The sequence below is a fragment of the Podarcis tiliguerta genome (genome assembly GCF_965153285.1).
Source record: "Podarcis tiliguerta genome assembly, chromosome: 8".
NCBI classification, from domain to species: domain Eukaryota; kingdom Metazoa; phylum Chordata; class Lepidosauria; order Squamata; family Lacertidae; genus Podarcis; species Podarcis tiliguerta.
In genome coordinates this window covers 55,276,519-55,294,051 of record NC_139541.1, presented here as the reverse complement: position 1 = coordinate 55,294,051, position 17,533 = coordinate 55,276,519, and the positions used below count along the sequence as shown (strand labels likewise).

General features: G+C 47.4%; 1 protein-coding gene across 7 annotated transcripts in view; it reads right to left on the bottom strand.

Annotated features, from left to right (window-relative positions):
* MACF1 (microtubule actin crosslinking factor 1) overlaps positions 1 to 17,533 on the bottom strand; it is a 291,764-nt gene that overhangs the window by 212,576 nt on the left and 61,655 nt on the right. The window lies entirely within an intron of this gene.

Sequence of the window (17,533 nt, the reverse complement as noted above, 5' to 3'; positions counted from 1 at the left end):
GAGCAGTCAATGTCTTCCAAGGACGGAGGGGAAACATTGCCACTTTTGTTCACAGTGGCTACATTTGGGGTCACTGGGCAGGCTCACCATGCCAGGGAAGGGAGAAGACAGTGGGTGATTGTTCCCAACTGGCTCCGTTTAGAGACAACCTGACACTGTGCATCCCATTTCTTGTTTTTTTCCCCTCAAAAGGAGGTTTTCACTGATATGTAAAAAAGCAAAAAAAAATTGCTACATAAAAGCCAAGTGTAGTATTTAAACAAGCACAATATTTTCACACCCACACCCCATACCAGGATACTGTAAGAAAGCCTTCCCCAAATGAGTGCCCTCCACCGCGGTCCCCACTGGGGCTGAGGGGAGTTGCTGTCCAGGCTGTTATTTCTCCCACAAGTACACCCCAAATGTCTACTTTCGCAGGCTTGCTGGATTCTTTGCTTTTAATTTACTCTGATTCTAATCTGGGTCTCAGGTCAAAATAAGATAGGAGGAAATCCAGTCATCTCCACTGTCTGTGGTTTAAGACATTTCAGAGCCTGGGAGATAAGATATCCAAAGGGTCACCTACAGATGGGAAAATTTATCCGTTTTGGTTCCTTATATTTCCATTACTAAATTCAGTTCTCCAAACTTCTATGTTAGTTTGTGGACTTATTAAAATAATAATGTCACTCTACTCTATCCTCTGCAGTGTAAATATTCGCCCAGAGAATTAACAGATGGGAGTTGTGGCTTGAAGAGACCAGTGGGAGGATGAAGAAAATAGCACATATTTCAAAGCATGTGTGGAAAAGTTTGGGGGAACCCCCACTCCAAAGCGCCAGGACACAGTGCTGGAAGGATTTTTCTCCACCTACCCTTTGTGAAGAAAAACCAGAAATAAACTTGATTGTGCAGTTTGCTTCCTCGGCCACTGTGCCCGTTCTGCTGCTTTTTCATATGAAATTGTTAAAAATACAGTAAGCCTCTCTTGTGAATGGAGCAACTGAAACAGCCTCAACCATCACAACAGTCCAAATGAAACACAGAGAGAGAGGGAAGAGCCACCCAGGAGCAGAAGGACAAGGCGCTCTCTGCACACATCCTGTTTGAGAGAATATTGTATGCAAACAACCACAGGCTACTGCTGGGCAAGCAGAGAGAAGAAGGGAGGCAGGAGGTTAAAAGGGGATGGGTTCCATCAAGGACAGGGTGCAAGCTCAGCCAAATAATCCTCAGAGGAAAAATTCAGTTCAAAATTGTCTAGAGGAGCAAATGCTCTCCCTCCCACTACATGCCCACAGCACTGCCAGAAGTTTGAGTCAGGGGCAGGCCAGCAATAAAACACCCTGTGTCAGTGAAGTTAACTCTTCATTCAAAAGAACACAAAACAGTGATCACAGCAATTCTTCCCAGTAGATCTTGCCCCAGTGAAGCAGTTGTGAGGAATGAAGGTTCCCACCTTCCCACAGCTCTCCAAGGTGCCTCCCCTGGTTCCTTTTCCCAGCAGCCTAAGGCTCCATTGTCTTGTCTCTCTTTGCTCCTCCCTCTTCATACCTCTTCTGGTCCTGGGAGACAAGGACAGAGGGGAACTGGTTGCAGCAGGATGGAGAGACTCCATGGCGTCTTCAGCAGCCTTACTCATCTCTATCTCCTGTCCTCCCTCCTCTCCTGCCTTTGATTCTGGACTGCTCTCTGCCACAGCCTCTTCCTGCTCACTAAACCCTGTTACCTCTTCAGCTTCCAACACCACCAAGCAAGGAAAGCGTCATTTTCTGCCAGTTCCCTGTGAAACATCCTAGTGTAGCCTCCATCCCCTCCTGCTACCCTGCAACCTGGTCCCTTCCATATATTTTGGACTACAACTCCCACTAACCCTGATTGTTGGCTGTGCTGGCTGGGGCTGATGAAAGCTGTAGTCCAAAATGTCTGGGAAGACGCCATGTTGGGGAAAGCCGGCCTATTTATAGTCCCTGTGTACAGCATATTCTGTAAAAGGCAAGGAAGGGACAAAAGAAATCAACTGGTTAAAAAAATAGGCTTGTGCTATCACAGAGAGAGAGATTTCCAGTCTCATGCCCCAAAGGTGGGCTGTGCTTGACTACAGATGCTGAAATTGTGGCGAGTGGTGACTCTTGTCTACTGAGCTTAAAAAGGCTAAACTCCTTCTGAAAGCAACACAGTGTATAGGCCAGAATAAAAGGAAATACATTTTCACTTCCAGGCAATTGAACTTCTTTGCTCCCTTGAGAAAAAGAGACAGTGCATTTGGTCTAAGTGTCCTGAGGAATTACTTAGCCCCTGCGGGAAAGTGACAGGAGATAGCAATTCTCTCAGCTGAGGAAGGTTGGTCGGCCACCTCACCCACCCCAGACAATTACAGTCATACCTCATGTTACATTTGCTTCATGTTATGTTTTTTCAGGTTGCGTCCTGCGGTGACCCGGACGTACCAGAAAGGGTTACTTCCAGGGCTCGCCAATCGCGCTTCATGCATCCGCCAAAACACAGCACGCACCTGCGCAGATACGGTGCTTCAAGGTTGCACACTTTTCAGGTTGCGAAAGGGCCTCTGGAACAGATCCCGCTCGCAACCAGAGCTACCACTGTACCAAGCTACAAAAGCAGCCGGAAAACACACCAAACTTTGAAGACACAAGCCAAGGTTTGTTGGATCAACTGTGGGGCAGCTTGTGGTTTGTTCAACAAACCATAGCTTAAAGAAACTCTGGCACAGCATTATGTGAGAATCAGGCCCTCCCCATTCCAATTCACCCCCACATGCACATAAGTCCATGGTCCTGCCCCACCCTCCCCTAAGAAGGAGAGCTAGGGAACATTGCCTTACAAGAAAACAAAAACAAACATTTCTAAGGGATTCAGATTCTGTGCCAGATGCTTCAAGAGGCAGCCTGTGGAAGGAAGACAAATGACCCACAACTGCCACATGCTCCAGTCAGAGTTTTTAAAAGATGCACAAATGCACAGTTTATTCATTTCCCGAAAAGAGACAGTTGCTGTGGAACTCTCATCTGCAAAACTCCCAGCCCTTTATGCCAATTCTTAAAGAGATGTCTCTTCCGTTCTCAGAGCTGAGTCACCCTCTGGCTCAGCTCAGACCAGTGTGTGTGTGTGTGTGTGTGTGTGTGGCCAGACTGCACACTTACTTGACATTTCCCTGGTGAGTAACACTTTCCCCAGCCTAACACTCGGTGACTTTGCAAAGCATCAGGGGCCTTATAACAGATGTGAGAAGCTGCCAGCAGTTCAAGAAAGCGCAGGTCCACCAAGCACAGAACCAACTTTCCCCACTCCTCCCAGCCCGAATCCTGCTTCTTTATACTCTTCCCAAACTCAGCTGTAGAACTGAAAATACCCTCCCATTGAGAGAAGCTGCTCTCTGCAAGTGGGCATCGCAGATTGGTTGTGGGTGCAAGGTGGGGAATCCCCTGTGCAAATCTTGGCTGCAAACTCATAAGGCGGCTTTGCCCAAACTGCTTACATGTGCTTAGCCTTAGCTGTGGCACTGGCAACACCTGCAAAAGTTCAGGTTTTAATATTCGGTTCTAATGTTCATCTGATGCTGGAAGGCACTTTGGGTTACTTTTTTGGGAGGGGACTGCTAATATATGTCAGATATTATATCGTGAATATGCTAGATTATAGTGTGATCTGCCTTGCCCCACCACAGCTTTGCCAAACTGATGGATCCTACTCTTGACTACAGTGGGGAATTCCAATCGGAGGGCACAGGAGAGGGAGGAGATCCAATCTAGAGGTACACGCTTGAGATCCAGCCCCACTGTAATTTACGCTGATTACATGACAGGCATTGCTCTTGTAGTGAAATGTTTGAGAGCGAGTGGGGAGAAGAAAGAATGGAAGAATAGTAACAGAGGCCTTTGCTACTCCAAATAGCTTCTTCATCTATTGGTTTGCTGCAAAATCTGTATCTTTTCAAGTCCTTGCTAAAGGAATCCCTAGCCTTTTGAACACCTGGAACTCAAAAGTGTATCGGATTATGTAAAACAAGCAAGTGAGCACCAGTCTGCTTAATTAGCTTCATCTGTACCAATGGGAGAATACAGGTCACCTTGAAGCAAAATTTGCATTTTGTTTTATCAGTGCAGAAATGCACCTAGCATAATCCCCAGGGATCGGACCCAGTCATTCAAGTTATCCAAAAACCCCACAAAGCCACAAACTCCTGAAGCTGAATCCAAACTAGTTCCTGAAGTACCTGCTTGTTTAGCAAAGATTACCACTGCAGAGTCAGTTCAAATCCAATTGTACAACCAGAACAGCAAGGCGGGGGGGGGGGGGGGGCAAGTCCCTTTGTGTCAAAAGGATGCTGCTGCTGAGGCTTTTCATGGGCTGCTTGTGTATCCCAGGAGACACAGATTGCCCTATCAGAAACTTTCATGAAATTGAACCTGTTCACAGGGGACACCCACCTTCAGTAACACAGAGGGTCTTAAGGTCCGCATCTGAGCAGAAAAAGATCAGAAACCCATCCCCAAGGAAGGAGAGCCTGAAACTGGACAATGGTGCAATCTAATAGGGATGGCAGGAAGAGCAGCAGCAGCAGCCTTTGGCCTCATCAAGGACAGATGTTCCACGGAGACTACTGCTTCCACACAGAAAGAAGTAGTGCAGATAGACAGTTACATAACTGTGGAAAATAAGAAACATCTCCAGGAGGGCAGTATGGGAAGTTTAGGTAAACTGTGAGAGCACTGATTCCATATTATTTTCAGATCATCATCATGCCCCAAATGACTAACACAGTAGGAGGAACATGTGAGAAGTCATGAACAGACGAATGTCCTACTGGATTGGTAAACTGGTGGTGCAATTATGTGCAATTCAAAGGCTTGCATACATCTCAATCCATAGTAACTGGCCACAAAAGAAGGCACTGCCTACCCTTTCTCATTTCCCTGGTGTAATGCTCGGGAAAGGGGTACCACAATTCCACAAGATAGTAGAAAATCTACTAATTGCAGCACTGGATAATAACTCCAGCTTTCTGAGAATCTCAGCTTGCTTTCCTCTTTTTCAAGCAACTTCCTAACCCTTATGGTAATGAAGGCATGCTTGAACACAGTCCGTGGGCAATGCTCTCACTGTTTTGTTTTATTTCCAAGGGTATACAATGCCCTGGAAGGTTCCTTCCCCTCCACTCCCCTAAATTTAACGGAATATGTTTGTTTTGTTTGTTTGTTTGTTTGTTTGCTTAGTAGAGGCCAATGATATGCACAAAAGTAGTCATGCAAATCTCCACAACTTGTGTAATCAACTGTATGATCTGGTGCAAGTTTTGCTGTTGGCGGTTCTTTTTAAGTAAAGCATGTGATCTGTTTTTGTCCCATTCTTTGCAGTGTCCGCCAGATGGCACTGCAGAAGCACCAAAGGACAACCCATGCAATTTATAGGATGGGAAGGGTGGGGGCTTGAGAGAACCCTCAAAAGCATCACCTATCACTACAAGCAGGGAAAGAGACAGAGAAGCCGCAAGCCAGCAGTGCAGGCATGGTTGACCCACTTGCATTCAGGACCAGTACGCAGAGCTGCATAGCGGATAGTTTGTTTGAGGGAGGGAGACTAATGCAGAGAGAGGTTGATGGACAAAATATACGGTTCCATGACTTTGCTTGAAAACAGACAGATGCAGTGGGTCTGCAAGAGCCATGAAATGGGGTGTTCTAAGGGTGGGGAGAAAAGTGCACTCTTTTGGGAAGAAATGGCATGCACTTTCAAAGCAGCCTTTGCCACTGGTGCCCTCCAGATCCCACATGATGCTGATGTGGTTTTTAGTCTGACACATCTGGAGGGCACTAGGTTGGCAAAAGCTGCTTTAAAGTAAAGAACACTCCTTAAAAAAATATCACAAGGGGAAAGTAGTAAGCCTGTTTCTGGAACCCATAACCAGAAGTGGATTTACCACAGACTTCCATCTAGCCTCCCTCCTCATGATTACCTTCTTTTACACAAGGGTCCCGCAGGAAGTGTGGGCTACAGGACTGTATCTGTGGGTTAGCAAAACTGCTCACCTGAGTTGCCATGTATATATAGCCTTTCATAATTTTTTCTTCATTTCCAAAATGAAAAGAGCCAGGGCTGAAACTTGCTTGCAAAGGAAGTACAGTGGTACCTCAGGTTACATACGCTTCAGGTTACATACGCTTCAGGTTACAGACTCCACTAACCCAGAAATAGTGCTTCAGGTTAAGAACTTTGCTTCAGGATGAGAACAGAAATCGTGCTCTGGCGGCGTGGCAGCAGCAGGAGGCCCCATTAGCTAAAGTGGTGCTTCAGGTTAAGAACAATTTCAGGTTAAGAACAGACCTCTGGAACGAATTAAGTACTTAACCTGAGGTACCACTGTACATGAGAAAGATCTTTCAGGACCAGACCAATAGTCCACCAAAGAATGTCATGCCATCTCTAGCTGTGGCCAGAATCCAGCCATTTTCAGGTGCACCCACAAGCAGGGTATGGAGGAAGCAGCTTGCTCCAGTTTGAGTGAGCATCTAGAATGCTGAGGTAGGTTGCCTCTGAATCTGCCTAATGCAGCTTTCCCCAATCAGGTGTCCTCCAAATCCAGTCATTTGTGTGTCTTCTCTAGCTCAGTTGGTTAGGAGTATGGTGCTGATAATGTATGGGGTAACTGCATATTGCTGCATTGCAGTGGGCTGGAATAGATGATCCTTGGGATCCCTTCCAACTCTACAATTCTATGATTTCCATAAAATGTTTTGGCCCATTACAACATGGTCATGCTGCCTGGGCTGATGGGATTTGTAGTCCAAAACTTTGCAGGGCAGGGAGGTTTCCACCTACCCCCAAAAAATTTGCAGCCCAGTCAAAATGAAACACAAAAAATGTAAAGAAGGACCCCAAGCTCTCAAATCCATGTCTCCCACAGCATCACTGTGTTCATAAATGCAAACAGAAATTGATTAGGCAGTGGTTGAGGATAAGAATAGGAAGAGGATTTTAATCCTTCAGTTACAGGAAACCTGTCTGTGAGGTTCCAACAGTGCTTTCATCATGTAGAACAAGGAAATCTGTATAAATATCTCACACATGAGACCCTGAGTCATCCATAGTACTTCTTGCTCAGAGAGGACACCATTTATCATGCAGGCTAGAAGGGGTATCTCTGTCGCTCAGCCATTTCAAAACACACACATATAAGAGCCACAGGTTACCCTCATAAATCCCCAGGATGTCAAACCCAACTTACTTCCTCCCTTTAGGAGAACATCACTACATCACTAGGAGCCTGAGCACCTCTGAGCAACTAGATTCAGTATGCAACCTCTAGAACCCTTTGCGCTTGCTGGTGCCACTCTATGCGCCGCGGGAAGAGGATGTGGCCAACAGATGCCACGTAAATTCAAGAGCAGACGCAAAGCCCACATGAACCGAGTCACCTCCTCGTGGGCTATTTCAGTCTTTAGATGTCAGACAAGGCACTGCCAACTGACTGGGCATAATGGAGTCTGAGTCCTGCCCCTGACACCCAGATCATGACGACAGCCTCCCTCCCTGCTGGGAGGGGAACTCTGTCCCTTCCTAAGAAAGGGGAAGATAAACCTAAAAAGTAGACTCCCTGGTGCCAGAACAAGAACCCAACACAACCAGAAAGAGAGAGAGAGAGAGAGACCTGTGTCTCGGCTCCCAGAACCAGCAGATTCATTGCCCTGATCAGCAACTACATTGCAGAATGAGCCATGGGCCACGCATCAACCTTCACCCATTAAAGTCACCCACTGGCAACTCTGCTTATTACAGTGACTGCTCCCAACATTTTCTGAGTTCTCCAGGCCAGGGTCGGCAGAAGGTAGAAGGGCACCCAGCGGTGGATTAGCAAGCATTTCCAATTCCCCGTTATCCAACAAAATTACCCTTCCTCAAAAATATACTGCTGAAATGACAAAAACAGAGCATGTTGTAGAGACAAGGAATGTGCATGTGAAAGGGCTGTGGGCAATCTGCAGCCTTCCAGAGGTTGCTGGACTACAGCTGCCATGTCACCCCTGACTACTGGCCACATTGACTCTCGGGGCTGATGGGAGTTGGATTCTAACAACATCTATAGGGGCAATGGTCCCTCCCCCTGCTGCAAGTTTCAGAGTAGCTGAATAAAACAGTTTCCAGAAAGGCAGCCATGTTGCCCTGTAGCAACAGACACAACTATGAGGCTTGTCATATTTTAACCAGAGATCTACTCTCCATCCAGGGACAACGATACTTCCCTTTAACAGGCCTTAGGACGGCTTTCTCAACAACGTGGTGAGCTCTGGCTGTATTGGACTACAACTCCCATCAGCCCCAGCCTGCAGAAGATGGGGCTGATGGGAGCTGTAGTCTGAAACAGTTGGCTGGCATCACCTTAGGGAAGGCAGCCTTAGATGCTAGGCCTGCCACTGCTTAACCTAAAAACAGCTCCTCACTAGCAACAGGCCACATCACAGAAAACACCACAACAGAGGGATAAGGCCCCACAAAAAGCCCAGGTGCCAACTCAGTCCCCTTCGCCCCACCCTGGCAGCAAGATCAGAAAGAGCACTGGGGCTCATTCACCTGCTACGCAGTGCTCTTCTGCTTTCTATGAAAGACGAACAGATCAGCTTCTACCCAAAAGAATAAATGGACACAAATCTGAAACAATGGGACTCTGAAGCCAGGGAGAGAACATTTCAACACCTGCGCTTTGGAACTTCCTGTCTACTGAGATCAAGCCGGCACCTTCACTGTACTTTTTTTGATTACTGCTAAAACATTCCTGTTTAAACAAGCCTACCCAGATGCTTAGAAATTTGAGGTCATTTTAATCTGTTTTAGTATTTTAACTTTTGTGTATGGTTGTGATTTTTTTTGAATTTGCTGTTTCTGTAAACTACATTTTATAGTTTTGTTTTGTTTTTTACAATCAAGCAATGTATAAATTTTATGAAACAAACAAAGCAAATAAACCTTACCTACCTCTCAGAACCCTCGCAAACTGAAAGGAGCCATTCTCCCACAGGGGTTTTTGGTTCTAGCATGATTCAACAGAACTTGAAGCCATCAAGCAGCTTGTAAAGGGCTTGAAAGGAAATAATGGCTTCTAGTTTTGCTACAGACATTTATTAATTTGACAGTGCTATCTCAGAGAAGCTGAGCTATAATATTTGAGCAGTTAGGAGTGATGCAGATCCTCTCTTTTGGAGGGGGTTGTTTAATAAATATATGACATCGAATTCACACAGGTGGCAAATCCCTTTGAAATATTTTTTTATTTGGTGGTATGTGTAAACAAGCAAGACCTTTTTCTTTTTTCCTGTTTCCTTCACTGTACAATATAAGTTGTGTTTTTATGCCCTGTGTATCACAGTATCAATTTCATTCAAACATCTTTTATTTTTCTTTTGACTTTATTATCAGAGGCTCCTTGAATTGAACTTACACTATTTTGTTGTTAATGTTTGTTTTTCTCTTTGTGTGTTTTGCCTGTGTTAGGATACCCTGTGGATTTTTTGCATTTCAGTGCCCTCTTACCTCACTGCTCAACAACAACAAACTCATCTGCCTTCAACCAGCCAGTAGAGAATAATAACACTTCATGAATAAGATAGAGTGGACTTTAGACCACCAAAGCTGTTGTCTAAACAACCTAACAAAAAAACTTGATAAATGAACCAAGACATCAGCAGAACATAGAGACCAAAATTTCAGCTTTGTGGAATGCAGTTCATAGGAACCAGCTGCCTTTTTACCAAGTCATACAGCTGGTCCATGAAGCTCAATATTGTCTACACAGACTGACAGCAGCTGTTTCAGGCATAGGGGACATTCCCAGCCCTGCCTGGAGAGGATGCTAGGGGTGGAGGCTGGGACCTTTTGCCTGCAAAGCACGAGCAATATTTCAGTTTGAAAATTCACATCATTACCCAAGAGTGTTTCAGCTTACCAAGTTACTGACTAAAGGTATTTTGGTTAGCCAGTTTGGAATTTGGCCTCCCTTCTCTCACTCGCTGTCACCCCCCTCCCCCCTCCCCCCCTAGCAAATCTGCACAATGTTCAGCCATGAGTGCACAGCCCTGGAATCCAACCTCGCTTGGCTGCACCTCTCTGCTCCTGTAGACGTCATTCCCACACAGGCCAGCCACCCGCCTGCCCTCAGCCCTCCGGGATCTCTCCTGAGCTGTGTGGGAACTGGGGAAGGGGAAGAGGCAAGCACCGGACCAGGTGACCTGCTGCTGCTGCCAGCTGCTCAGGAGGACTTCTTCACCGCTCTCTGCTCAACCTGACCCAACACTGGTACTCCTTCAACAGTTCCCACACCAGGGGTGAGGAACATTTTCCAACCCGAGGTCTCACATTCCCTTCTGAGCAACCTTACGATGGCCACATGACAGTGGCGGGCATGGCCAGAGGCAAAAGTGGGTGGAGCAACCAATGCAATTTTCAACCTGTGTACAGTATGCTATTTTCTAGACACACACATACACACCCTCTATCCTCATCAAGGCAAGCATGACACATTCATCGTAGTTCAAGGACACACTCAAGGCAGACCAAAACACTCAACGCAAGGCCACTGGGAAGTGTGGCCTGAGGAGGGTTTTGAGGGTGATTTAGGCTGGATCTTTACAGATATGGAAAAATAAATGCTATTGGGGGGGGGGGGCTTCCAAGGCAATCTGCCATTGACTTTGGATTCCGCTCTACAGCACAATCTGGTGTCACATTTATAATGTTATAAATTGACCTGTGTAGCTGAGTCCATAGAGAGGCCCAGAGGGCTGCATTTGGTCCCTGGGCCTAAAGTTGCCCACCCCCAGCTTTACACCACAGATGACTTTTCTAAATGCTATCCACTTCAGGGCCCTCACCACAGGCACTAGAAAGAGCATGGCACAGGCTATTTTAGAGCCTCCATCATGTTCAGCTTCAAGAGAAAAGTATGTGGCTCACTCTGGATACTGAATGAGGTGGCTCTCAGCATCATCCTCTGCTCCAGCAGTTGGTTAAGATCAGGAATGACACTTTCTGGCAATTTCCATGGGGTCACCGGGCTAGTCCCTTGCAGCAAAATCACATGGACTTCAGTCCATCTCAGTGTAGGCCACAATAAGATGCCACAGGATACCCTGTTGGTTTTGCTTTCTGTTAAGGCTGTGATCACTGCTCCCGATTCCTTCCCTGCCTTCATGCTCTGCAGTTCCTTCCATGAAATTTGTACAAATGGCTTAGCTTTCTGGCCAATGCTTGTGGGTGAATTTGTGTTGTTTCCAGTTTTATGGTTGTCGCTTACTTTCCCGAAATTATTATTACTTAATTAAAATAATTACACTGAGCCGTGGGGATTATCATCCTCCTCCTGAAGTGACCCAGATGCCAACCTCAGGACCCGCCTGGATTTCTACCTTTTGGCCATGCCTCTGGGTATATACCGCCTATGTAGTCAGCAGTAAGGCATTTAGCACAAACACACATGGGCTACACCCTCCTGCAAGCACAGGCAAGCAGCAGGAGATGGATCAAGCCACGCATGCCCTCCCTGCTCCCAGCCAGCAGCCTTGAGAAAAGTCATGAAGAAAAGATGACATTTCTAGAGACAGTCGGGGACTCCACCCGGCTTCCCAGGCGCCCCTCCTTCCATGGCTGTCACATCTCGCGGCTCCCCTTTGAAATGCCTTTCACTGCAGGTGAATCATAGGTGTTTACAGATACTGGCCAAAAGGCTTCCTGAGCCAACCATTCCCAACCTCGGCTCCCTGGATGTTGCTGAACCACAACTCCCATCTGCAACCAGCTGTCATGGCCAAGGATCAGGGTTGATGGGAAATGTAGTCCATCAACATCCGGGCCCCCAAGCCTGGGAATGGCAGCTCTAAGCCACAGTATATGCCAGTTTCAGCAAGTCTCCCCTCAAGGCTTCTACTCTTTCTGGCCAAAAGGGTCCCATCTAAACAAACAGCTGTGCTCAGGGGAAGGACCCGCTCCCATATCTAAGCAGTCCACAATTTGGAACTGCCCTTGGTAACCAAGCAACAGGCTGTGATCAATAGGATCCTAACCTACCACTTGTCCCTGAGGCCCTCTAGTGTAGGGATACCCCCGACTCTAGGCCCCTAGACAAGGCAGCAGCCAATCCCCCAGTTTTCCTCTCAGCCTCAGAAATGGGGCAGGAGGCAAAGATTACCACACATGTGTCAGGAGGGTACCCGACCACAGCTGGGAGGGGCTCAGGCATGTCATACTCACAGGAGGGCAACAGTATACTCCTCATGGCAGGCAAAAGCGTGGAAGCTCTGCAAAGTGCCCCCCAAGTGTTTTTTACTCCAACTCCCACCAGCCCCAGCAACATGCGGCTGTGCTGGCTGAGGCTGATGGGAGTTGTAGTCCCAAACAGAGGGCTGGTGTACACAATGGCAGGACACCATACAGCATGCAGCAGTTCAAAATATAGAAGGAATTTATATTAGAATACCACAAGTGAGAAGGTAGATGAGGGTCCCTTGCTAGCAGAGCAGGAGAGCCTCTTCCTTTTGAGTAACCACCAGACATTATAGGCCTCCTTAAGGGCATCAAGGGTAAATGTTTAACTCCCATAGAATTTTCTGAGAATCGGTTTTGAACAGGCTCTCAATTCCAACAGCCAGAGAGGAAGCAGGCCTTTCCAACCCTCATACAGAAGCAGAAAAAATATTTTTCAAGACACCACACAAGGACACACTCTCCTTCCTTCTTTCTCTCTCTCCCTGAGACACACACACTCACATCAATCCTTGGAACAGGCCAGTACCCTGTCAGCTGTCCAACAGGCTTTTCACATACAAATATGAACTCTGAGGAACCCTGGTGGGGAACTTACTGGAATCAAGGATTCAAAAGCTCAAGTCAATTCCTCTTTTCAGCAGCCACTTCACACCAAAAGATTAATTCTGATTGCACACTGAAAGGAGAGGCTTCCTTTTCATCAAGGATCTACAATGGTGCTTAGGAACGCAATTAGCCATATGCTAGATGGATAGGAGGTCTTTTGGGGGGGAGACAGTGACATTGTGACTCCCGTATGGGATATGCATTTGGGAGTACCTTCCCAAAAAAACTATCCAAGAGGTTCCCCAAGTTTAGTGGGCATTGGTTGTGCGATAGTGTAGGGAGGGACTTCTCCTGGAAACGGAATGCAACACAAATCTGATTTTGCATTTTTAAAGGATTCCTAGAATGATGATTCTTGAGAATGCAAAGTTACAAAAGAGCAAGTCATTCTAAGAAAGTCTTAATGTTCTTTGCCTATACAATGAAAGTAGGTGCTGCCTGTTGCACCACTACACTTCTGTAACCATCCTGCCCAAATCCAAAATAAGTAGATCTAAAAGAACAGAGTCTCTTGAGTATCATCAGGCAGAGGAGAAAGGAGGCAGACCTACAGCTGAGCAGCAATTACCTTTTTAGCATGTTATGGCTGAAGTCATGTGTGTACCTCTTTGTATCCTTTTGATCCAATAGGGGAGATTAACCTTATCTGCATCATAATCCTCCAAGGATCAGAAGAACACAAAGTAAGATGACAACTTAAAACCTTCGGGACCTTTTCAAAACAAGCACAGTTGGCTCAAAGAGGAGTGACTATCTCTGCCTGTTAACAAGGTGGATTTTTCCACAAGGTGATCTAGCCAATGAACTTGGAGGGTTAAAGACCAATAATAGTGCAGCTTGGCTTACGGTACTTGCTTCAATCCTTGGGCACTCTACTCTGCAGATAACTGGATGCGGGTATCAGACACCGCCATGCTCTCAATTAGTTTCCCTGTGTTACTCTAAAGTGGGGCGGGGGGGTATGAGGGTAAGCAGACTTCTTTTGGGATCTCCACCTTCCTGCCCCCAAGGCTTAGGGCTCCGTATTCCTCAAGACACATTGTTTTTGAGATCATTACAACTCTTGCAACACACCCACCACACATCCAGCTTTCCTTCTGGCCTCCAGCCCTGGCCTACTACTCACTTCTGTTTACACAGGGCTTCCCATGTGCAAGATTCATTGTGCTTCCCCTCTACTGTGCAAAAGTTCGTACCGTATTTTTCGCCCTATAGGACGCACCGTCCCATAAGGCGCACCTAGTTTTTTGGGGCGGAAATAAAGGGGGGAATTATTTTTTTTCCCCAGGCGTGGGGCTGGGGCGGGGGAAGCCCGAGCTTCCCCCGACCCCAGCCCCCAGAACAGGCAACTCTCCGCAAGCCGTGGGAGCCCAGCGCCGGGCTCCCGTGCCTTGCGGAGAGGTGCACGAAGTCTGGGCACGCTGAGCTCAGCGCGCCCAGCCTTCGGCATGCAGGCAACTCTTCTCAAGCCGCGGGAGCCCAGCCCGGGCTCCCACGGCTTGCGGAGATCTGCGCGAAGCCTGGAGAGCGAGAGGGGTTGGTGTGCACCGACCCCTCTGGCTCTCCAGGCTTCAGCGAAAGCCTGCATTTGCCCCATAGGACGCACACACATTTTCCCTTCATTTTTGGAGGGGGAAAAGTGCATCCTATGGGGTGAAAAATACGGTAACTATTATTCCCGTTATGCAGATGGAGATCAAAGTCTAAGGCAGGCCAAGGCTGAGGAGCCAAAGACCTAGCTGTGGGTGCTGCCTATTACCAGCACAGTGCTAGATACAGCAACTCTTTGTCTTCCAGATGTTTTGAATCACAACTCCCAGCAGCCCCCATCAATGGGCAAAGGTTGCACAGATATATCCACAGCAGCTCATAGTAAAGGTAAAGGGACCCCTGACCATTAGGTCCAGTCGTGGCCGACTCTGGGGTTGCGGCGCTCATCTCGCTTTATTGGCCGAGGAAGCCGGCGTACAGCTTCCGGGTCATGTGGCCAGCATGACTAAGCCGCTTCTGGAGAACCAGAGCAGTGCACGGAAACACCGTTTACCTTCCCGCTGGAGCAGTACCTATTTATCTACTTGCACTTTGACGTGCTTTCGAACTGCTAGGTTGGCAGGGGCAGGGACCGAGCAATGGGAGCTCACCCCGTGGTGGGGATTCGAACCGACGACCTTCCGATCGGCAAGTCCTAGGCTCTGTGGTTTAACCCACGGTGCCACCCGCATCCCAGCAGCTCATACTTGGCTGCAAAAGAAAGAGATCTTGTGGCCTTGTTGTAGTCCCTGGCCTTGGGCCCTCATCTAGGTTGCTGCTTCTTGGGACATCTCACATACCACATGCCTTCCCAGAGGCACCTGTATGAAGCGTGTGCCACAGAAGCACCAAAAATCTTGACTCCCTTTGCCTGAGCACTGGAAGGATAAAAAAAAGAGAGAGTAGGGAACAAACAGGTGTCGGCAGGCAGAGAAGGTGCCCTGGTTCACCTTGTCCAGCTGAAAAGGAAAGAAAGGCAGGTTCTGCTGGTGCAGGAAGAGATAAGAGGGCTCAGCTGTGATTGAGCCACAAACAGGAGGCCTCTTTGCTTCCCATCCCACCCTCAAAAAGTAAACAGCCAAATGCAGTTGTGGCAACACCAGCACCTTGAGGAAGTTTTTAGCATTCTCCTGAGAAGGGAAAGAAAGAGGCTCCAGGTTAAACCCTTGGCTGCAGCTCCCCAGGCATACAAAGGAAGCCAGTCAAAGATAGTCCTTGGATCTCCAGGACAACGGCTGGCTGTCAAAGGACCGCAGGGACTTCCAGGCGCAGTATGGCGGATTGTGCTCCTCTCATGATTTTTGGCAATGCTCACAGAAGCCTTTTTCTCACGCTCACCACAGCCTGGCCAAACTGAAAAGCTGAGAGTGGAAAAATTGGCAAAGCTGGAGGCACCGCTTGCGCCGGCAGCCTCTTAATCTCCCCAAGGCCTGCCCGACTTCATTATGAAGCCTTTGTTTACGCCCATCTTTTTTCACTGGAGGTTCCAACCCTGACAGTGCAGGAAAACTCATCAGCTAGCAGGAATCAGGCCTGCAAGGGAGAACCACAATTAGGGATCAGAGCTTTCCCTCTCTATTATACACAATCTGAAGCCAGGTATCTGACAGGACAATACGGTTCCAGGTTGTGGAATCTGAAGCAACACACCTTTTGCTACATCCCGATAATACTGTGTGGCACCAACACGTCCACCCCCAACTCCCACACCACAAAGACAACATCACTGAAGTGTCAAAGGGGGGGGGGGAGCTGATGGAGGAGAGAACACAAAGAGCTCGAAGGATTTGCCGAAGATCTCAGAAACAGAGCTGCTTTCTTCCAAGAGGAAATTCCACATCCACACTATACATAAGGATTAATGAGAAATGGACCTTTGCCAGGGGAAAGGCGGGAGAAAGAAACTGAGGCCTGTCCCTTGAAGAATGAAGTAACTAGTAAACTTGGTGGTGGGGGTGGGTGGGATAGCATTTTAGGGCCACGTCATACAAGACAATTTATTATGAGGGTATTTTCACACAGTAAGACAGTACAGTGGTACCTCTGGTTAAGAACTTAATTCGTTCCGGAGGTCCGTTCTTAACCTGAAACTGTTCTTAACCTGAAGCACCACTTTAGCTAATGGGGCCTCCTGCTGCTGCCGCGCGATTTCTGTTCTCATCCTGAAGCAAAGTTCTTAACCTGAGGTACTATTTCTGGGTTAGCGGAGTCTGTAACCTGAAGCGTATGTAACCTGAAGCGTCTGTAACCTGAGGTACCACTGTATACACTGTAGTATGTGAGAGAGAGCTCAGGAGCAGGGCTCACTCCACCGGTTCTGCTGTGACAGGCCAGCCCCACCAGCCCCTTCCTCCTTCCTCTTCACTGTCATCCTGGGGGCAGTCATTCCATAAGACTGGCGGGGGGGGGAGGGGCAGAATGGGGAGACAAGCAGCAAAAAGGCTCATTTCATCAGCTTTGCTGGAGGGCCAGTTCCTCTTGCCCCTGAACTGTGCCAACTGGTCAATATAGGAACAGCTGTGTAGAAAGTGGTGCCCAAGTTTTTTATTTTCCTTTGCATGTCCTTTGCATTTCCTTTGATTTTTTATGGCAAGCCTCTCATAGGGAAATGTCTTTTTTTAATTGTATGTACCAGTAATTCACCTTGGGAGCCTTTTTGGCTGAAGAGCTATGGTACAGATGCTCTAAATAAATAATAATTTATTTCCACTGAATTCAACAGCAGCTTTCCACTTTGTCGGCATATCACACTTTGGGGGAGACACACGTGGTTTCGTTACTATAAATTTGTCTAGTGATTATAAACCTGTCTAGCGATGAAGTGGCTCTTGGGATCCCACCTGGCAGAGCTATCATCTGATTGTACCTGCCAAACTGACTAAGCCTGTGAGACTTCAGTAGAGCATGAGACTCTTAACTTTAGGGACATGGGTTCAAACCCCAAACCCCATGTTGAGTGAAAGATTCCTCCATTGCAAGGGGTTGGACTAGATGAACCTTGTGGTCCCAACTCCACAATTCTACATTTTTCTTTACTTAATAGTAACATGTTGTTCTTTAGTCGTTCAGTCGTGTCCTACTCTTCGTGACCCCATGGACTAATTACAAATTGCTCTCTTCCCGAAAAAGGTTTGCCTGGTAG